The sequence below is a fragment of the Aythya fuligula genome, chromosome 1 (assembly GCF_009819795.1).
Source record: "Aythya fuligula isolate bAytFul2 chromosome 1, bAytFul2.pri, whole genome shotgun sequence".
Taxonomy (NCBI): domain Eukaryota; kingdom Metazoa; phylum Chordata; class Aves; order Anseriformes; family Anatidae; genus Aythya; species Aythya fuligula.
The window spans coordinates 29124699-29149255 of record NC_045559.1 but is presented as its reverse complement, the minus strand read 5'-3'; the positions used below and the strand labels follow the sequence as shown (position 1 = coordinate 29149255).

The window sequence follows — 24557 nt, the reverse complement described above, 5'->3', positions numbered from 1 at the left end:
TGTGACTTTTCTTTTTTTTTTAATGAACACACTTGCTGTTTTAATTGTTAGAAGCATTCTTGAAAAACAGCTTATTTAGGACCCATCATTGTTTCTTGTTCACTGCAATGAATTTCACTAGCTAATGTGAATTTAAAACTGGAGATGATAATGGTATTTAGTTGAGTGAACTTTCTGAACAAATCCGTACACAGATCTCTCATGATCAGAATACTCCCCAAATATATAGAGAAGACGTTATTGCCCTAAACTGGGACATATAACATTGAATATTTTACAGAAGTTTACATTTTAGTGCTGTCAGTAAACAAAAATATTCAGGAAATTTATTTGCATGTGACATTGCTATATACATATAAATCATAATCCATCTTCAAATAAGTGAATATAAATTTGATCTCAATAGAGAGGTTTATTCTTTATCTAATCTGGCTTCATGCATGGTTTGTAAACAACAACTTCTAAACCATGCAGGGATTTACCTCATATGACCTTATGCATCTGAAATCAGCAAACAGTTTAAGCTAGAGATCTAAATCCCCTCTTTAGTCAGTGAAGAGAAAGAGATATACTTTAAACAGATTCATGCAGCTTTACTTGGCAATCTTACAGGTTAATGAACTAACCCCTGAAGGTGGTATTTCCTCTCTGTCGATGACTGCTTAGACATCTAGAGCTACTTAAGATGGATCCCACCTTTAATGATATAAATGTCATTGCCTCTAATGTATCAGGTAAGAAAAGCTTCTAAATATTTGAATACTGATTGCCACGGGCAACGTTTGCTCTGAAAGGGCTCAGCAAATTAAATAATGTAGAATGATTTATCTGGTGCTCCAATAATGCCTGGAAACACACAACTTATACTGTAAGAAATATGTTTATGAGTTTGTTTCTTTCAAATCATACTTTCAGGATCTCTGATATCTATAGTCACTTCTTCAGTATAGTATTGTGGAAATGTTAAAGTATAAATTCTGTTTATATTCTCTTTTTTACATTCTCTTTTTTTAGAGTGAGTCTACTATCAGAGATTAGAAATGTTCTCTTCCATTTAAATAGAAACGCTATTTCTCTCTGCAATGGGAAAAAACAAAGAACTTGGGCCGAAGAGTTTTACAAACCATGTAAGTCAACCATGTCATCTTCTTTTAAAAGAGAAATATGATCTCTGAACAGGGATATTTTATATTTTGGGACATACTGCGGAAAAAACAACAAAATTCTAGGCTCTAACTGCTCAGAGAGTTGACAGACATCATAAATAAAAGGGTAAACCATGTGAAACCATAGTGATAATCAAAGAAAGAACTGAAGAAAACTCCAGAATGTACCACACGGTAACACATTCATTACGTATCATGTCAAACTTGTTAGAAGCAAGGTGCCTTCCCTGTTTAAATTCAGCAAAGTAGTATATTACTAGCAATTATCATTCCTATCAGTAGTAAAGCCTGAGTATGGCCATCAATTATCCATCTTCCCAGTGGGAACAGACATTTTCCTTTAAGATTACATATAACGCATGAGCAATTTTGCTGCTGTTTTCAGTATTACTAAGTACTTGGGTGAAATACCATGTCCTACTTTGGATAGTATAATTCTAGAGAAACATGGACATGGACTAACTGCAGAGAATCCAGAAGTCCAGAAGCGTGTACTAAGCACAAACACAAGTCTATAAAATTATCTAAAAAAATATGGAAAGTTTAGTTTGTTTAATATAACAAAATGATTGAAGTAAAGACTGAAAGTCTTCAAATAAACATGAAGGTACTGTAAAGAGAAGGGTAAGAAAGAGTTCTACATTTCCATTATGGATGGGACAAAAAGCAACGGCCCTAAATGACAGCAGTGGACAGTAAGATAGAAAACTGAGGGAAAAAATATATCTACAATGACAAGAAAATCAAAGTAATTTAAAACAGTAATTTACAAACCAGAATAAGCACTGTCCAAGTCAAATCACTTTATGTCATTCCATCGCCTCAGATCATTCTGTATCCCTTCCTGCTGCTTCCTGAAACTTCCTATCAGTTTCACTGATGAGGTGACCTCTCTTTCCATAGTCACCTTGTTGCTGGAAGTTGAAGAAAACAGATTTTCCTCAGCTTATCTACTGAACTTTATATTCAAACCTTCCATACAAATTCTGAAAGCATCTGTAATATGTCATATAAAATTGCAGGCCTCTTCAGGCCATCAGTATAAAAGTCTGTTTAGATTTTCAAGACTTTTACTAACTGCCAGAGCTTCCTACATTTGGGTTAATTAAATTAATTCTTTCATATTAAGATCGAAAAACTTTCACAGCCATTCTTTATCTTCATTATATGCTTGTCTTCATTTATGCAGATCCTTGTGAACAATTGTGAACAAATGATTACATTATTATATGAAGCAAATATCTAATTCTAGAAACATCCAAGTAGTCATATTTATAGTTTACTTTATCTTGAGACTGCTCATTTAGGGAATTTCATTACCCAACTGCTTACAGACGATTCATTCCAAATCACGCACAATGCCACTACCAGTAGTTCAGATAAGAACCAGACTCAGAGTTTTAGTAAGACATTCTTCTAAGTATTGCTAGAAACACACAAAATGCTTAACTGTGGGAAAAAAAATAGAAAAAAAAAATTATTTGAAGAATATAGACCTAAGGAAGTGACCAATTTGTTAGAATTAAGCTCTTTGTTTTTTCCAGCAGGGAACAGAAGCTCTGCTCATGAGGTAAAGCAGTCAGAAGCCTCCCTTTAGTCTTGGCTATGGTCTCAAGCAAAGGGACACAATTTCTGAAAGAAATACACCTAGGATGTTGGCTTAAACACCATCAAGCTGAGGGGTGCCTATGACTCCCAAACTGAGAAGATCATCAACTTTCAAGCTATCATATTTCAAGCAATACATAAAGACCATCTCTGCTTATATTGTAGATCCCAAAACAATTTTCAAGTTTATTTAGTAAATTTTTAATGGAAAATTTTAACTGCAAGAAATACATACAATTGCTATACATTAATGATTTCAGCATACACAAAAATCTAAGCATATTTTTGAGTTGGTTTAGCACTAAAATATAAAAACACTGCTATGAACTTGTGAGATTAATATAAGGTATCATGCAGTTTACACGTTGAAGGACATCTTCTTGGCTTGGTCAACTAAAATCTTACAAAACTGCTAGGAGGATTTGCCTTATCCATTATTACAACATGATGATGATGATAAAACAGACAATCTTACTAATCTGTCATAAATATGAAAATGTTTCTTTCCTGAAAACTGAACTACTGTATGCTCTATATTCACAATATTGCCTACTTATTGCAAAATGAATTTTACTTAATGTTACCCTATACTTTGCATGGCTCATATATGAAAGAAAATACAACTCCTGCTTCAAAGAATTGATACAGATGTTCTATGACTGCATCTAATCTGTACAGCACTAGAATATTGAGTATCTAATTCATTTTCTTGTTGATTCTTTGAAGTTACGAAGTGGTAACAGTTCATTCAGTCATCAGTCCTCAAATTCAAACTTCCTGCAAGCAGACCCACAAATTCAAGAGCTTCTTGTATCTTTAAACAGCCCTACTTTGCTCCAGTTGGTAAAATTGTATGAGTCCCCTGCACCTGCACAACCACGTTCAAGGTGATCAGTTTAAGTTGTGTTAAGCACTTACAAGTAGCTTAGCAAACAGAATCCAAGAGCTGATGATGGGCAACCGCAGATCAGTGGCTAAGCTACAAACAGAGATTTAAAACAAACAAGAAATGTTGTTCTTTGTGGACACAGTTCAACTTAGTGGATTGGAAAAGCGGAAAAAATAAATCACAAGATGTCATCCCCCTGCTGAAGCCAAGTCACAGAAGACTGCACTTCATTTATTGTGGACATTTCATCCAGCAGTATGTTCATTCTGGTAGGAAACACAAATGTAACTTTTTTCAACTTCTTGTCTCTTTCTATTTGAAATAAAGAAATGCAAAGAGGCACATGTGATATCATTAATATTAAAATAAATACATTACAGCACGGAAGTTCAATACTTTCCCTGGTGAAGAGTTTATGGTGTCTTATAATGAAGAGAATTGAAAGACTGATACACTTATTTAAAGTGAATTATCAGCAGTTGCTGTTGCTACTTGAAACCACTTTAATTTCTTGTAAAAGATGGAAGTTTAACTGAAAAGGCTTCCCCCCACCTTTCACATCCACAACATCTGCCAGGTTGAAAAAGTTCTGCACAAATTAAGTATATGCCTGAGTTAGTACACTAAACCAGAAAAGCCCGGGCCTGTATCTCCTAGTACAGAGCTGCTGTATTGCCCTCTGTACTAGCCTGTTTCTGTGTTCAATCAACACCGTCAGCTACAGAAGACCACGAGACAGTGCTTCGAAGCACAGCTCTTCCTGCCAGGTGCCATTCAGAGAGACAGGGATGTGCTTCTGAGATTTATCCATGCCTCAGGACTCCCTGGATGTACCTGCAGACTCCAGGGGCCGTAACAACCAAACCGATCTTGTTTTCCAACAGCTTTACTGGCCCTGGTGGGCTAGTTCCATACATCACCAGAAGCAGGCAAAAAAAAAAAAAAAAAAAAAAAAAGACAAAGATTAATTATATCTTTTCATCCCAATGGAGACTGAAAATATTATCACAGATTAAAAAGAAGTTCATTAAGTTCATTACAGTTACAAGATTAAACAGTATTAGTAATATTCTTGATGTGCTACTACATTATACACTTTTTTTGGGGGGGAGGGGAGAGTTGAATCTTTTTCAAGGGGATGGGGAGTTTGAAGGTAGGAATATTTTTCTATTATTTTTTTCTCATCATTTCACTGATTTTACAGGTACCATTGATCCAAAATACTGGCCTTGGATAAAATAATACGTGTATTGACCCAGTATGGCAGCATTTCACATTTACCACTAGCTGCAAAGGCATTCTCTAAGTTTGAATATCCTGGCTGTTTTACAACCACAGAGGTACAAAAAGGCCGAAGTACATAGTAAGAAATCTGTAGAGATTTGTAAACAAAATGTTAATACTAATATGAAAGGAGAGTTAAAAGGAATGCAGGGGAGTAGAAGGAAATAACAAAGAGAATGACAGAAGCATGAATGCACGTATTGATGAAAACCGTATGTCTTAAAGACTGCAGCACCTCCATCAACAGCTTCAAAAATCAGAAAAACAAAGAACAGCCTAATACAAGGGACAGTCTACTGTGGACTTAAGGACCTACAGACTCAAACAACTTAAGCATGATGGTGGAAAGTAAAGAACAGGGTTTCAGTCACCCATGTAAGGAGAGGCAAGACAGTGATTACACCTCCAAGAGGTGGCATAGGACAGAGAATCAAAAGATCTTAATCACTGTCAGCTCCTAAAGAGTACAAAATGCAAATCCAAAATCAGTAGATGGGCACCAAGCTAAGAAGCAGCAGCAGCAAACATGGTAAGAACTCAGTAGTTACTTCCAGTGTTGCTATAAATATGACTACAGCACAGGTCTACCATAGCTAAATGGAAAGGCATTAAAGAAAAACCAAACAGTATTTATAGTTTAAAACATTTGTTCACTTCTCCTGTCAGTCAGTGACTAACGTCTTAGGAATCCACATTCACCAAATATTCATCTTTATTTTCTTTCTGTCTCTCTCTATATGACCTTTTAAAACAGCATGCAGTGTATACTTCTTTCAAAGAGGTACACAGACGTTTTATGCTGGTGTTACAGACTGCATATAAATCATTTAACTTGAAACAAAACCTTTCAGATTGAATTTCCTAGTCCTGAACTCTTTTTATGTTACTAATAAAAGCATCATACTAATAAAAACAACTTTTAAAATACCTGCAGCATATCTTTGGCCAAACCTCTTATTCATTTTAAACCTGTAACACTAAAGAATGTTTATAGCAAGAGATACCTGCTTTTATATTATATTTCGTTTCGAATTCGAGTCTGAAAGTTGGTAGATGGATGGGTGGAAGAAGAGAAAGGAACATAGTGCCCAGTCAGTCCTGGGCCCAGTCAGTCCTTCTGTGTTTATACTTGGGACAACTCCAAAGCAAGACACACCTGTAATCCTCCATTCAGTCTTCCCATGAAAACCATTTTGTTCCATTCCCCCTGAAAGAAAGGCTGAATCCCCAGGTGGAAACACCCTTGTTCACTCAGTGAACTCTTAGTAGATCCAATCACCCTAGAACCAAACCTGCTAGAGGTTTCCATTGCGACACACATCAATGCTGTCAAATGGCTATGGTAGACAACAGGTTTGGGATTAAGAAAAAACACTTCTGCATTGTCTAACGCAAGGAAGAGATAAAAGATTCAGATTCCAGAAGATATTTAACCGTAACTTTTGCATTTCTTTGCAAATTCTGGCTTAGTGTGCCATACAGTTCTGGAGAAAACAAACTGCACTTCACCTGTTCCTAACATACATTACCAGTTTACAAAACATTCTTCCAAAAATACTTTGTGGTGTTACACCTGCACTTCATAAAGCTGTTTGATTCCTATCTCCAGGAATGTCAGAGCTAGAATTTCCTCAGTACATTTACATTTCAAATCAGGAAGTAAACAAAAGCATTTTCTGACCCTTTTCATCTACATTTCCTCTGACAGGAATTACCCATCAGAACAAGGGCATCCCATTGAACCAACTGTTCATGCTTGAACAAATGAGAGAAACAAAACACTGAATTGCAGCAACAACACAGATTTCTTTCAATACGTGATTAGAACTATAAATTCCACAGACAAGATGTGCAGCAAGGATACATTGCCTACACACAAAATAAGAAATTTTCATACCTAGAACACAACTGTGTATTGGCTGTCTAGCATGTTTAAAAGACACAAAAGTAAAAAAAACCACCCAACCAAACAAAAAAAACTATTTTGCAACTAAGTAAAACCAAGAATGTACAACTCTTCATACAACCATTTTACATCATTTTTCTCTTAAATAATTCAAAACATAAGAGCTGCCAGACTGAACCTGATCAAAGATCTCATCTAGCCTGATATTCCATTTCTGACAGCAGGTAGAAAAAGATCTGCATCCAAAAGTCTGTGACAGGGAACAAGTATATCATACTTCCCCCCCCCTTGATGCCATATTCTCCCAGCATCCAACTATTTTCATCTCAGTGAATTTCAGAGCCAGGTTTGGTTTTCCTAAAACTCCATTCAATCTGTAAAACATTAAAATAGCTTCTTCACATTATGTTGTCATACTGATTTCATCCTTGATCTCAGAAGATGGAACGCTTTCACTGTCTAAAACCAAATAATCAGGAAAAAAAAAAAAAGTTATTTAATGTTTTTATTGTTTATTTTTTTTTATAATTCATAACAGCAATTTTCATCTAGTGAGATAGGCTGTTAGTTGTCAGAATTAATGGCTTTACTTAGCATTAACCTGACAGAAAATTACCAGTTTCTATCTGAAAATAAAAACTGAAGCAGTTCTATTTTTCAATAGGTGATCACAGTAAATAAACAAAGGAAGGATGACTCAGGATTTAATTGTTTCCTTTGAATAACTAGCAGTAATCATAGCCTTAAAATAAATAATTTATGTATACAGGTATATTATAAAATCACTGCTGAGATCCACAATTGCAGTGAAGTATTTTGGTTGCATTTCATTCAGACTAGACTGAAGCACCTTTCAGCCTGCACGGGATCATTTTCTACATGGACATCAGAAGCATATTCTGTCAATAACTGCTCTGCAATAAAGAGGAATTTTAATACACCCAAATGCTATAGATAACATTAAACTTGTCATCTGGGATTTACAGGACATTGGTTCCTAATGAGCAAATTTAGTACTGTGGCAAAATACAGAATGTGTGAGATAGTACACATTGAAAATAATGTAAAAGACTATGATTATCCATGCATCTCTAACAATACTTAACGTTTCTTTTGGACTAAAACTATACCAAGAAGCATGTATTATCACTAAGTGTTACTCAATATTATGAATTGTATAATGTATATGTTAGGCGCTTATTATGTAGAAAGGAGAAAATAGAGCATGTTGGCTACTCTAAAGTACGTATTTTCTTAGATAAAAAAACTTTTAAAATCTTGTATGAAATTCACTTTATGGTCATAAAGTTAAAATTAAATATAGGTAAGACGATCAGGAAAGAGAAAATTAAGCTTTTTAGATGAGTACAGGGTCCCGTAATACTGTAATACTTTGTAGAGTATGAAAATACCCGAATCTCTGAGCTTGGAGTGACGTTCACAGACACCTGGGCCACACGGAAGAAATGGCACAGGTTCATTTGGCCTACCCCAAAATCCTGTCATGCAGTCCCTTAGACTTTTTCCAGCATGCAGCACCAGGGATACATCCAGAAGTGATTTTGTGTGTTTTAGCATGCATCTCACAATGTTATTCAGAGGGCTTTATGGGTTTTCTGCAATAGTGTGAATGCCAGTTTTAGTTTTTGTTATCCGAAGCAGAACTGGAACAGGAATTTAACGTTATTAAGATTTATAAACAAATGTTTTCAAGGCCACACCGCTAAATAAATTACTTAAGAGGCCTTTTTTAATATTACTCTGGACTGCAACCAACAGGTATGACAGAGACTAATATACAAATGCAGACTGCAGCACAGATCCAGAACACATAACCAGCATCCATTATCATAAAAATAACTTTTTCAACTGTGGACATAAAACATCTTTTACAAAACCTATAAATTCTTATTTGTTAAATGGGTTCATGAAATTCAAATAGGAAAGTGAGTGACTTCTATATCAACAGAATAAAAGCATATTGAAGTCTAATATGGAGTTATGTCAACAGTATCTTAGCTGATTCATTCAATATTTAATTAATTTTTTTGCTATATAGTCTAATCGAGTAAAGAATGACAACTCTATCTCATATTTGTCAGAAATGTATCATACATCCATTATACACCATTTCATACTTTGGAGGTTTATGTCTTTCAAGAAAGCTACTACACAGCTTCTCAGTATATCCCATTTGATTTATTAATATAAAGCAGAATGTGATTAGACTACCACATCTCGATGAAATAATGTTCAGGTACATTAACACTAGTTTCATTTCAATAAAATGGATGTTGACATGACAGCTTTCCTTCTGTCATGTCAGAAAAAAAATGTCTTTTATATCTGCACATATTACTGTTCTGTGCTTTCACCTACTACATCTGTAAAGCACTCTCTGTATCACTTTCCTGCATGGATCCAAGCCTTTGAAAGTGTGATTAATGTGAATGCAGCATGCAAGACTGGCTACAGTCATTTGTGTGCCAGTATCACTGCCAGGATAGAGCAACTCTGTATTCTAGACATCCAAGGGTACTGTGATTAGATTTGAGTTCAGAAAATCTGTTGTTAAAAATCTGAATTCATCTAGCCTTTTTTCACCTAGATAATACTAAGAAACTTTGCAATCTTCTAAACAGTGAGGACTACTGTTACATAAATATCCCACGGTAGGAGTTCAGCAAAGAATGTCATTGCATTGGTATAATTAAGTTGTAAACTAGTGCACAGGGCTACAATAGGGAACTAAAACTGAAAATGAGGATACATCTACTTATTTCTCTTTATCTAAAATTCTAAATTCACATCAAGCCCCCGCCATACTCTGGTGAGAAAATAATATCCTGATATTCAGTCTATTCAGTAAAGTCCCAGTAACTCTCCAAAGGGAAATGAGCTCTTTTTCCTTCAGATTTGCTATTACAGACTACAGTCAATTAGATTCAGAGTCCAGGCAGGAGCTCAAGACATTACACTTAGTTGGGCAATACCTGCAGTGCATCACCAAATGAATATTCATTGCTACCTGATTTCAGACCTCACTGTTCTAAACTCATGACCACAATTTAACGGTATGTGAAAGTAAGAAGAAATATTCAGAGGAAACAAGAGGAGATATCAAGGAGATATCACTAAAACAGACTGGATTGTGGACTAAGAATCACTACAGAGTATTTTAAATCATATAGGAGAAACAGCATTTTTAAAGCAGGGTTGTATCATTTAAATGCATTGGACTGAAAACATTTAAAATATATATAAGGAAGACTGCAGCAAACAGATGAGGGATGATTTATAACAATTGGGCTGAAGCTGGTGAGAAGCATTCTTTTTGTAGGCATATTCACTGTGTCTGTAGATAACAATACTCTTTGTTTCTGTTGGATCTTCTGATTCACATAATTTTCTGATGCAGTTCAGTAGCCTTTTTTTTTGCCTCCTGAAATGGAGCTCTCAATGAGAGATTAGCCCCGCAAAAGAGCAAAGGGATATTTATATACTCGCAAAAGTAATTAGATAAAGCAGCAGTTCTAAGAGCCGTATGCTGATGCTTGTTATTCCTGTAAACAATGCAGGTGTCTTTCCGTATCCAAGATACCTTCTGGCTCTCTGGAAAGCATTGCAGACAAAACTGTTTTAATTACTTCCATGGAAAAAGGCAACTGAAAATCAGATATGGACCATTAAGCACGCGTGCGCACGCACACAATATCTTTGTCACTTCAAGGTTAGGCTGCCTGTTTTTTAAAGTCATGAAGAATTTGCCACTAACTTGCAAACAGACCACAGAACACATTAAATGCTGTTAATTGATTTCCCGACTAATTACTTTCCTGATAAAATATTGCTTTAAACTGTGTTGTTCTGAGCTGCTTTTAGCTAACCCTCCAGGTATTTCATGAGACTTTTGTCCAACCGCAGCCATCTGTTGCAATCGCCTCATAGACCAGGACTTTGAAACCTCTAGAAAGCCTAATCATGGGAAGCTTCTGACTAATTACTAATTTTGTGGAGTATACAAAAGGATACTTACAGTTCAAGATACTTAAACAAAATCACAGAAGAGGGGGAAATATTTAAGGAAAAAGTATTTGCAAGTGCCATATTGGTACGTAACATTACAATATTTTTACATTACTCAAATGGTTATGCAGAAAATACCTTGGATCAAACACTATGCTTCTGTTTGAGAAGACTGACTATCCCTTTTTGTCTTTCCAAGGGCACATATTAAATTGTCCTTAGGTTATCAAAAAATTGCACAATTGAAATGTGAATTGATGATTTATTCCTATTGAACTAGTGTCAAGGCTTGCTGTTTGTGTGATTGTTTTTAACAAGTGCTACCTACCTTCCTCCTGATCCATCAAGTCCTCAGATCACGTCACTTCCCATCTAGTTCATGGCTTCCTTAGCATAGCACAGTGTAGCCTAGCCTTGCCTAGAATTAGTGACTAGAAATTAATTGCCCTGATCTGGTACTTCACCCAGGACATGAACTCACTATGTATTTCCCATAGAAAAATGGTAACTGAATCATTAGGAATAACTATAATCAAGTTCAAACTCTGCACACATTTTCATGCTACAGGTATCACAGTAGAAATATTAGTAGAAATATTAATTTAACGACAGTTTCATATACATTTATATTTTCATTGTCCCCTTGCAATCTTCTGAGACATAAAATTTAAGATTTTTAGAATCATAAAATGATACTGGTTGGAAAGGGCCTCAGGAGGTCTCTGCTCACAGCAGGCTCAGCCAGAAAGGTCAGATCAGTCAGGGTTTTTCCATGGACCTCTCTGGGTAACCTGCTCCAATGCTCAGCTTTCCTACTGATGAAAAATGTTTCTTGTTAGTGCATTGTCAGGTCACCATAGCCCTTGTTACACTTCTCTCAATAAAAGTTACTTGTCTTAATTCTAATGAATCTCAGACACCCTTAATAAATCCTCAGCTCCTGGAGCTCTCACTCATTCATGTGTATAAATTAATCTCCCAAATTTGCAGCAGTTGATTATCTTGGCAGAGCCTCCTACTAAGCCTATCCTGAGGTAGAACATAACACAGCGTCTGTGCCCTCTGAGGTTTACCTAAGGCTCCTACCAGCAACTTGCATTTGCTATTGATTTATTTTGCAGATGCCCCATGTAGCTTTCTGACAAAGAAGCAATTAATATCACAACAGCATTAAGTAAGAAATAAATAAATAAATAAATTTAAAAACACACAGAAAAACCACCTCAATTTACCCTACTAGAAAATTCTCAGGATGGTAAACGTGACTAGTGCAGAAAGACTTTTGTTCTTAGGCACTTAAAGAAAGATCTATCCTCACATAGTATATTCTATAAGTTTTGATGCCTTTCTTCAACTGAATTATGACAAGTATAAAAGAGGACTGGAAGCAGAATGCTTTTAGTGAAGTGTTTTCACTTCACTAAAACTGAACTGCTACTGCAAACTTGGGTGAGGTGAAAGGTTAAGCACTCTACAGATGTTTTTGTACAGATTTTTAAACAAGGAGGCTTAACTGAATTTTGTATAGGACCTAAAGATAATATGATATGCACTTGATTAAACCTATTTTCAATTTTTATTCATCTCAGTAAGGGATGCCTACCTAGCAAATAATAGAAATGGAAAAACATCCTAAAAATAGCACACCATGTGTTTATTAAAATAATGTGAGAAGACACTAGAAAATGCCTAAATTCCAAGGTTAGCACACAGTACCTTGACAGAACACTGAAAATGACTAACAACATTTGAAATTTGTGCAAAACAATGATTTATGACAAATAATTCTACATACTTGCGGCACTTTCTTTGAAGAAGTAGTCATCTCTTCACAGGGTTTATAGTGAGTTCTTCCATTTATTTCAGCAAAAATTGACTCAGCATGAAGTATAATTTTATAGTAACCAACAACAAAGAAGAGCTATCTATCCATAATTGACAGCGAAATTCAGTCATCCATATCAACTTGTGATGACCACAAGTGCTATTAAAAACTTGCTAATTCATGCAGCTTCTAGCCATGTTTAATTGCAACATCAGAATAGCAAAATACATTCAGTTTGAACAGCAGAACATGGAAAAAATGTTGCTTGTTTTACCCCATTTTCTCAAAAGATGTTTTTCAACTCTACTTTATCTGTGATAGAGCTAAACTCTTTGGTACCAGAGGCTGATTTCTATACTTACAAAATTTAAATCAATTAGCATAATCAAGTCCTTCCAAGTGTTTTCTACCAAGATGAATTACATCTTTTTTTTTTTCTTTTTGCTTACCCTTGAGCTATTGTAATGAATAAACTAATCTCAGTAGTGATAGATAAAACTCTGAGTTCTGATGAAGAACCTTAACAATTGCACTAAATTAGGAATGATCATAAATGCAACTTATAAAACAGTCATACTTCTGTATGAGATACTTGGCCTTCTTGAGTACCCTGATTATATAAAAAATCTCTTATTTTTTCACCAGATAACATTATTTTCAACTCTTATTTTCCAGATGTCTTTAAATTTCAAAGCAAGATAAGCACTTCACTTTCTGTTTTCCTACTACATTGACACACAGAGTAATGTTTATAACGAAAATGAGCAGTACCCACTGCAGTATGTAAAGAATGTGCAAAACATCTTCCCTTTCCCAAAGAAAATAACATGGCCACTTAAAAATTGTGTTGATTGTTATGCTGTTGCTGACAGTGCCAAAAAATAAAAATCAATGGAGTTTTTATGACAAGGGAACTTTCAAAAACTAAATGCAACTTGATACTAAAGTGGAAATTAAATTCAGTAAGTCTGAAATAAAATCTATACTGCAAGTAGAAAGTTTGATATTTCAATGGGAGAAGTATATATTACAAAGATTAAATTGCACTTATAAATTGAAGATGAAGCAGCATATTAAATATATCAGCTGGAAGAAATCCATGAGACATGGAGTGAAGTTGAAAATATCAAAAATAGAGTTCCAACTTTTCCCAAAATAAATAGTTAACACAATGCATTAAGTAGTCTGTATGAATTTTGTTTGTGTGCCTTTCATTTCTATTTTAACATTAGGAAAAAAAAAGAAATACTTTCATAGCTCATTTTATCATTATTTTTTCTAATACTCTGCTGATCATAAAAGCTCAAAAAGGCAGCAGTTTCTTGTCGAGAAATACAGTAATGTGGTGTTTCTAACAGAGAAAAACTTTCAAAAACTTTAATGGAAATACAAATCACAGTGTAAGTTTTTAGCTACTGATTTACATTAACCATGTCTAGACTGCAGAACGTATTCTCTAGAAGAAAGATTAAATACTAAGCCAAGTTAATTTGATATGGAAAAAAAGACTGAGCAACATTTTCTGGAAGATAATCCAGTGCATTTGTTGTAACCAATATCAAAAAATCTTGAGCAAGAAATCCAGTATCAACTATACCTAACACCTAATGTGAGTAGATTTATGGGTAACCAGTACTTAGCTGAGCTCTGGCTTAAAAATCAAGTCTACAGGAACACATTAAGCCGAAGACTTTGCTTCAAAATTAAAATATTTTCTCACTTGTGTTGGAGAAGCCTATACAGAAATGCATGAGCTTGTATCACATAGCATATGCACAGCAAACTCCATATTCTCAGCAAGTACTGCACACCTACACACAGATACATACACACTTGCCATTTGAAATGCAGCAGGCTTGTCCTGTGATTTTAAGGACAGTCTAAACAAACGTCACCAAGTACTGCATCGAATGAAGGAATTATTCTCCTCACCCTCCAGCTCCTGGCCTTCACCTTCCACTCCCTCAATGCCCCACCCCAACCACGACAGATCATTTGTGAAGCTACCAAACACCTGAATCGTTGAATTGGTTTACAACTCTCCCAGAAAAAAAAAAAAAAAAATCAATACACAAACCAACAGAACAAGACTTTCCAAATGCCTACTAGTTGTCTCATTCATCCACATGATTTACTGGGCCGTTTCGTGTACAGCAAGGTAAGCAAGGAGGATGCCCCTTCAGCAGCAACACCAATGGTTCAGGAAAGTGTGGTGTTGTAGGTAAGCACCGCATACACAACAGAGCTGACACATCTAGAAAGTACTGATATATTATTACACAGGTAAGACACAACTATGTATCACACGCTGGCTGTCCATACTTTACTCACCAACTCCTACATTAGCACAGAAAGTGCTTAAAAGTCCAATCTGCAAACTATTGCACATGTGTATGGGAAAACCAGATTTACAGAAGACTGCATGCCGACTAAAACAGAAAGAAAAACTGATTCTGATTAGAAATGTTGGAAACTAAGTGTGCAAATTTGACAGAACTTAAATGAAAAAAATGATTTAGATAGTTTGGGAAAAAACATTGCATCCATGTTTTAGAGGAAAACACCAGCAATCATGCAAATTAAGGAAGATTATTTTAATTATACTCTGAAGTATACATATGACTTTCGAATATGGTATGAGGTTTACATGGCAAGGTTTTGGTAGCAGGGGACTGGCTGCAGGGGTGGCTTCTGTGAGAAGAGTCCAGCAGCTGTCCCATGTAAGATAAGGGATAGTTGCAGCCAGCTCCGAAGGGACCCACTGCTGCCCAGAACCAAGAACAACCAAAGTTGTTTGTGCCTCTGTGAGAGCAGATTTAAGGGAAAAAATAAAATAAAAATAAAAATAATAAAATAATAAATTAATAAAATAAAAAAAAAATAAAAAATGCTGTGCAACAGAAGCTGGGAGAGTGAGGAGTGAGAGCAGCCCTGCAGCCCCCCAGGTCAGTGCAGGAGGAGGGCAGGAGGTGCTCCAGGCATGCAGCAGCAGTTCCCCTGCAGCCTGTGGAGAGGCCCCTGGTGGAGCAGGCTGTCCCCCTGCAGCCCATGGGTCCCACATGGAGCAGATCTCCACACTGCAGCCCCCCCACGGGTGGAGGAGCCCCCGGTGGAGCAGGTGGCTGTGGCCTGGAGGAGGCTGCGGCCCATGGAGAGCCCCCGCAGGAGCAGGCCCCGGGCCGGAGCTGCAGCCCATGGAGAGGAGCCCACGCAGGAGCAGGGGGTCTGGGGGATGCTGATGCCCGTGGGGGACCCGTGCTGGAGCAGTTTGCTCCTGGGGGAGGGACCCCATGGTATGGAGCCATGTGGGAGCAGTGCTTGAAGAGCTGCTGCCTGTGGGCAGCACCTGCAGGCTCAGTTTGAGAAGGACGGCATCCCGTGGGAGGGACCCCACGGGGAGCAGGGGCAGAGAGGGACCGTGAAGGAACACGGTGAAAACACCACAGTCCCTTGCAGGACAAGTGAAAAAAAATGAAAGCTGTATAGAATGATTATCTTCACTCTCAACCTACCAAAGCAAGAAGAAAAAAACAGGGCACTTATCCAGACAAATTAAAATCCTTGTTAAATCTGAAGCAGTGTTTTGGACATAAAGACTCAGTCAAATTACAAAGTTTTAGAAGCTTTAGAAGAGAGAGCCACTCTCTTCTTCTGTTAAATCAAAAATGTGTTCACTATACTCCAACACGTTACAGCATCCATTGCAATAATTCAACAATGCTTCTGTTTGATATAATCCCCATTCCTGTGCACTTCACATTCTGAAGCAATATTCCTTTCATTGATGTGCTGAACAGAGACAAATGAAAATTGTTTGACTAATTAACCACAGATGTTCTCTTTGCAACTTGTTGACTTGTCACTTTGGCTTAAAGTGCCTAACAGAAGATGTTACAGGAAGCCCAAACAATTACTCTTGAAACAGAGCCATCAAAATACATTTTTTTAAAGCTAGCTAATTATAAAACACCCCAATAAGAGCAGAAGGTTCAGTATCCTCTCTCAAATACTAATTCAAGTACATAACTTTTCAACAAGAGAATAAAGATGTTTGGTGAAGGTTGTTTTGTTTTGTTAACAGAAAGACTAAGACACTTCAGTTCCAAGTTCACAAACCTGAATTTAGGTGCCTATGTGTAAGCACCCATCTGCTTTCTAGACTTTACAGATGGTATTGACTAGATCTCCACTGTGTATCACAGGACTTTAAACACCTAATGTCCTGGATACCCACATGTAGATATTTGCATTTAAGCACTGGTCTCCCAACAGAATTCCAACTTTTAACTACTAAGCAAAACCAGGTTTTCATTAAGTTCTAATCGATTGCCAGCAAAGAACAATCTTTCTTTTTTTTTTATTTAAGATAAAAAACATACAGTAACAGAAGCTGTATTTACTATTATTTCATAGCACAAGTGACAACGTTCAGATAAAACTATGCTGTTCCAGAATCTTTTACAATGAAGATACTTGAGGATTTCTTTGAAGTTGCCCTAGGAATTTCTTAAGATGTAAAAGCAGACTACCACCAGAGAAGTCTGATTTGTCTAACCATATTTATTAGTTCTCTTGACTCTCATTGCCACTGCTACAGCACAGCAGTCACTTCAGTGAGTTCATCTGAATGATTAGATCAACACAGCATGGAAATTAAAAAGGCCCAGAGACTAGTTCCTGAAGCAACATGCATAACAATTTTATTTTAGTAGCTGTTACAATAATCAATATTGCAAGACCAAGCATCCAGAATATAAAGAAACAAACCCATGCAATTACAGAAAACTGACATTTGTCTCAGTGATACAGATGATGATGTTAAAAATTAATTAATTAAATTGATGAAGGCTTTATATGAAGAAGCTAGTTCACTTCTAAATATTTTTGTATCCTACTTTACCCAAATAGACTTGCAATTAGCCTTCTGAAAAAGCATCTGCATTTCTTCCCTACATCCCTGTGTCTTGATCTTCCTTAATTCAATTATCACCTTAAATTTGTGTCACTTTAAAAGGATGTTGCCACTTAAATTATAAATGCATTGCAATATATATTGTGGTATCCCTTTGCCATATACCTAGCTCAGAAAACACATGCATCACTTTTCTACAGTCCATGCTTTATTTCACATGAAGAATTTATGTTCTAAATATATATTGCAAGATAGAATAAAATAGAATCATTAAAGCTGGAAAAGACCTTCAAGATCATCTGGTCCAACCATCCCCCTACCACCAATGTCACCCACTAAACCATGTCCCTAAGTACCACGTCCAACCTTTCCTTAAACACTCCCAGGGAGGCACCACCTCCCTGGGCAACCCGTCCCAATGCCTGACTGCTCTTTCTAAGAAGAAATGTCTCCTAATTTCCAACCTGACCCCACCCCCCCAGGCACAACTTGAGGCCATTCCCTCTAGTCCTATCACTGGTTATCATCTGAGAAGAGTTTGACCCCCCAGCTCCCCACAGCTTCCTTTCAGGTAGTTGTAGAGAGCAATAATGTCTCCCCTGAGCTTCCCCTTCAAGAGGGAGACAGAAATAGATCCTCTTCAAGAGTAAGATATCTTACTCTTACTGATACATGTTTCTACTTCCTACAAGAAAAAAAGCAAATTGTTCTGCATAACTAGGAACTCTGTCTTACTTTCAGACTTAGAAAATGCTGTTAACTATTTTTAGGTTTTTCATCCAGTAATCTTACTTGCACATATGAAAAAGCCTTATATTGGCAATATCCAAAGTTCTGGGTCAGCTCCCAAGATGGCTGTAAGAAGTTTCTCTTATTACCATTAGAAGACTATATGAAGTTTAAACATCTGAGAGATCTGGTCAAAAACCTGAAAATCTCTGAAGGTCACTAATTATAGTGATTTTAAATTCCGAAGGTCACTAATTATAGTGATTTAAATTCCACAGAAATAGAGGGTATTGTCTAAGAAACAAAAGGTCATATTATGAAAAAATAGTCAACAACCTTCCTCACACTTGGACTGGCACAGTTGCTGACTACTTCATAAGGTTTCATTTACAGGTTCCATTTTGCAACCTGTAAATGATGACAAAAGTCTACTAGGCTTTCCATTCATTTTCTGAAACAAGGACATAGTCCCTGATGAGCCCTTTTCCTCACAGAAGACAAGCATCACCTTTGAAAATATCTATATGTTTGGAAGCTGTAATCTGAAAATAATACACTGCTTGAATTAAGAAACAACAACATATGGTGCCATGTCAGCAGAACAGTCCATCAGCCCAAGATGGACAGGTTGTTGGTTAGAACAACAGATAAGTAGAGTTTGGTAATCAAACTCTTTCTAAGTAATCCTACTTAGGACTGCAGCAGCAGATCACAGTCTCCCTCCTAAAGGGGACTTACTTCCCTTCCACCTCTCCCGTTCCCTGACAGCTGAACAGAGCTATTAGCGGAGATACTCCTCTCTGAAGCCACCACTATCATAAATCAACCTCAATACAGGGCAAGAGCAAATCAGCTGCTGGAGGGGGATTCTGATAACAATGATTTAATGTTATCAGTGTGAAACTCCACAGAAAGGAGTACTCCGGATGAAACAAGCTGGTTCCAAAATCTCTGTTTTAACTGACAAGACCTTGTACAATTGAATATGCAGCTAACCCACGCTGTTTTAACAATAAAAAAAGGTTCAAAAAGTAACAGGAGTTGTGACACCACACAAACAAAACACTGATATGTACCTTAAGACAGGGGGTGAGGGCAAGGACACAGACACACAACAGAATTTTAGTCTATGGTAGCTTTAAAAAAATATATCCAGATTTAACAGAAGATTACTGTTTTAGCAAACCAAGCTAAAGTTACAGTCTTGCAAGTGAACACTAAATTAGTAGCTCTTTAAGTAAAAGGAAGTATGTATTCATTTCTTAATAATAATCAATCCTTTAATCAGTAAGATCTATTTAAGATTATAACTTGTTCTTTTTTAATAAAATAAAGTTTTAAATTAAATTTGGTATGAAATTAATGGCCTGTATGTCTATCAGTCATTTATACTGTGGCAATTTACTCAGATGTAGGGAAAGCGATTGTTAACAAAATTCTTCAGATTCTCAAACAATGATATGAGTTTCATGAAATACTTCATCTACAGGAAAGTTTTCAATGCTTCTCAATTTCAGCAGTCCTACAATGTTGTTTTATTCTGTACTCTTTGAAGGTTATCACCTACCTTTCCCATAAAGTTACTCATTTCACACTACACAACAGATACCACTGGATTTCATGGACCTTAACAGGCAATCCTAATAAAAATAACAGAAGGACATGGACAAAATTGAAGGGAGATAGGCAATACAGAACTGACACCTCATGTTCTAAACTGTGCCTTAGAAGTCCAAATGTAGACTTGTGGCCATCCCTACCTAAAGAATATGAATACATACATCGATAAGCAAAAATAATAAAGCACCACTCAATTTGAATTGTGATTCATAACAAACAATTTAAGGCTTTAATGATCATTTGTCCAATACGATTCAGATTCTTCATCTACACCTAAGTGATTCTGACAAATTCCATAAGGATGGTGTGAAAAGTAGAAGAAAATTGTATTTTGTCTTTTTAAAAATAATACCATTACATTTTCAACAAAACTTAAAATCTAGATGCAGCTAAGTACGTAAACATCTAAGAATTTGATTGACAATCACATTGTAGATATCTAGGCAGTCAGGGAATATATTTAAAACAGATTTCTCTCACTAGATTCTCTTCTTAAAAAAAAAACAAGTGTGCCTCATTTATACCAGTAAGCCGTTGAATATATGCATATATTTTCATTAAAGACCAATAGTTTTTCATACGCAATCCAAGGGAAAATTTGTTCAAGGCTAAAAGTGTATTATACCAAAACACAGAATTTAGTGGAAATACTTTTCACGTTGACATTATTATTCTCTAAAGTTTCTCATGTATTTTTTTTTCCTCCTGGAAAACTGATTTCAGAAGAATAATTGTACACATCTAACCTTTTAATGCAAATTTTACTCTATCCACACTAATCACTGACACATTTGCTGATCCCAAAAACTACTTATACCCTGTCTATTTGTACTCCTGAGGTTAGATATAAGCCCACTGGAACTTCTGTTCTATCCGAGAGATTACTGTAACCTACTGAAAACTATTCTGTGGCATCTTAGGTTTTCCAGTATTGAAAAGCCACTGCTTCTCATAAATTGAAACTATATTTTAGTTTCATCTTTGATCATCCTGTAATTGAGAAAAGAACAGGTATGCTGCCTTTGAGCCTGCATCTGCAATGACTACATGTAAAGCAGAAAGGAAGCATGACAATGTAGCTCATCATTCATTCACTTTATTCTCCAATTCAAGGCACAGTCAACGCCTCATATCTAAAGAGAAAGTCCAAAGCAGGTAGGGCGGCTTCCATATTCCCTTCTTTCTTTGGTACAGAGAGCTTTGCTGTAATCACTACACCAGGATATTCACTGTTCTGGATATTATGTACCTCCACAGTCGAAACAAAGCACTAATGAAAGTACTAAGTATTCAAAACCAGGGAAATAATGAATTACAAATCTCAACTATGACCCAGCAGACTTTCATCTGTAGATAACACAATGTTTAAAGACATGAGTTTCACCCAGTAGAATCTCACATATCAAAAAGGGCTTTACGTACTCTTATCTTTCAAAAGTGCATAAAATGAGGTGTAGGAATGTCGATACATGATTGCAGTGGCACTCAACTGCTTGAATACTTTTGCAAATCTAAGCAATTTGCCTCAAGTTCCTAATTCCTGTACTCAAAAATAATGGAAAATAAATAAAAAGAACTTGAACAGAAATATATGTTCAAAAGATGAGTTAAAGACACCTATTCTAACTGCGAGGTATGAGCATTTTAAGAGGTGGGAGGGAACAGCAAACTGGGCTAGTATCAGGATTAAAAGGAACATTGTCAACGGACATAAATCTCACTTGAAACATATAATTGAAAGAATTATTGATAAAAATGCAGAATAAACTGAGACATGCAACACTTATGTTCCTTTCCAGAACAGCTACTGATGCATAATTGGCTAGGAGCAGGAAACAGCGAAAGCATGCAGGATTTCTGACCCAAAATCACACAACGGTTAAGGAGATGTTACTGAAACACTTAAGACAACAACACACTAAGCAAAAGACAATGACGGCAATGATAGGCTTCTTCACTCAAATTCTAGGCCCTGGAAAAACATGTTACTGAAAAATCATTGTTACACATTTTCCAAGTGTGGGACACTGCAGACAAAAATTATTTAAAATCCTATGAAATAATCTGAGGTGTTGTATACCTGATGAGAGAAAAAAACTAAACCAACAATTTCTGGGAATATAAATTTTTATTAGGCCACTTCACCATTCCTCATTAGGTGAACTTTTTTTTCTTTTAAAGTATATGCGTTCAAAAAATCCAGACAAGAAAATGTTTACTTTCCTCCCACCTGTTTAATCCCCTTTTGTACAAAGTCAAGGTAAAGCCTGACATACTAATTACCAAGCCTTCTCTATGTATACCTTCTCTATGTATACCTTAGACGTAGATAGGGTAGGTAATGAAAGCCTTAACAGAAACTCTGCATTTGGCTTACTCACAACGTATTGTCAAAACAACAATCCATATAATAGAATAACTGTAGTTATTGCCTTCTCCCATTAAAATAATTTTCATTCACATACAGCTCTACTACCCTTCCGCCCCCCTCCCCTTTGTATTTTCTTTCTCTTCTCACCTTCTAGTTTTGTTTTCTATCTGCTTTATCCTTTAAGTAAGTACCTCCCCCCTTACTCTTTAGTAGTAGGGCAGCATTGTACCTCCTTACAGGCCACTATGAAGAAAGGAAGCCATTCCAGCACACAAAAGCAATCAAGACTGTGGTATAAGGAGAATACAGAACAAAACACAAAGATTACTGAATACAGAAATATCGATAAAATTCTGCTATCAACACAATGAAACTCTTACAGCCTTGTTTCACTTTGTCCTTCGTTATTGTTACATTATTTGGATTTATTGGGAACATAAGGTCTACAGATACCAACAGATTGACTATTAATGCAGCAAAATTACTGATGGATCATTTTTTATGGAAATTAATGATTTTTTTTCACTTCTTGGCCTATTTGATACTTCTAGAAGTATTTGGCCTACAAGTCCTATTTGATCTAGAAGTATCAAATACCTCATTTGATATCAGTTTATCACAAAATTCCATCCCAGTAGGAACTACTCGGTGTCTTGCAACGGAAGATTTTAAACACATGTGCTTCAAAAATTAACAGGTAAAGATTACCAGTTGTCTTAAAAGAGCTACGCAGCAACTTTTCTGAACTATTAATGTGAACTTGATTCAGACATGCTGAGAACAGAAAGGAGTTAATGTTGTGCCAATATTTTAAAAGCCTAATTAAATAATGTCTGTACTAATACTCCAGACAGGTTGACAAAATAATAGTACTGCTCATATGTGGCTGAATAATTAAATCTATAAAATTAATCCAGATAAATATAATGAAACTTTATATTTTTAAGGAATCTATAACAGTAATTTTGTAGATATACTACAATTAAACCTCTGTAAGATGAGTTTGATTAAAATACTCGTGGAATGCAAAATCAGCATAGTACAAGGACATGGATCTCAGCATTCATCTCAAGCTTATTATTCAAGAACATATGAGTATGTGCCACTCCACTTTCTTAATAGTTCTATATAACAGAATGATACTCTTAATAAATCTAGCTACACACTAAGCTATTTGTGTGTATTTTTTTAGTTTGGATCAGTTCATTTTATAAACCAAAATCACTGAAGATCTAATAGATGTGTTTTGCATCTAATTTTGCACTTACTCTGCAATGCACTCCCAACACTATATTACGCGTGTATAGGTGAATGAATAAAATAGTTAATTCCAAAGACAAACAAAATTCACTTTTAAATGGCAATTATTAGAAATTTGGGAATACTTAGCTGAAAAAAATCAGCTTTCTACTAGAGTAAATTGCAAATGGATAGTCAACTGTTTAAAATCAACTATTTAATTAAAATATTGAGAGAGATCTGCATAATGAAGCTAGCAGGGAAAATGCAATATTACTTATTTGCCTATACACTGTATTTCCTGTTTTGCTATAGAATTCCTTCCATAATCCTCTACAACTGTGCAAAGTTCAGCAGTATGTTTTGACTCATACATGTAGGAACACAAAGCCACCCATACAACACTTTTGAGAGAAACTTCTCAGGAAGAAACTTCTCTCTTCTATTCATGACCAGTATTCACAATGATCAGTTAATAATTTAATGCAGACCAACATTGTACATGATTCATTTGATTATAACAAAGATCTTCTAAATGGAAACTGAGCTATTGTGAAAAACTAATCATAATGAACTTAAACATTTCTATTTTTTATAAAAACTGCTTTTATTGCTCACCACATTTGTTCATATGCATCAGTTCTATGAGGTCATGTTGCTTGTTTCACCAATGATAAATCTATAAAATAAGGAAGCCAGCCAATTTTGCTTTTCCTAAAAATTTGGAAGAGTATTTTGTCATATTCTGTAACTGAGAAAACACAAACATTAAATAAAATCATCATAAGCTGTCAGGAGGTCACCTGTTTTCTTTAAAATTCTCATCCCTGTTCTTAAAAATTAGATGTAGGCTTAAAACCCTTCCAGTTCTATTGGCCTTCTAATTTTTCCTCATTAGCTTTAACTTTAACAATTCTACTTCGTAACATTACCCCTATAGTTATCCTAGCCAGTCAAACCTAATTAAAGTTACATTTGTAGA

At 35.9% G+C, this 24557-nt stretch overlaps 1 protein-coding gene across 3 annotated transcripts in view; it reads right to left on the bottom strand.

The window, feature by feature from the left end:
- The window catches only part of IMMP2L (inner mitochondrial membrane peptidase subunit 2), a 454134-nt gene that overhangs the window by 377952 nt on the left and 51625 nt on the right, over positions 1 to 24557 (bottom strand). The gene's annotated exons all lie outside the window — the stretch shown is intronic.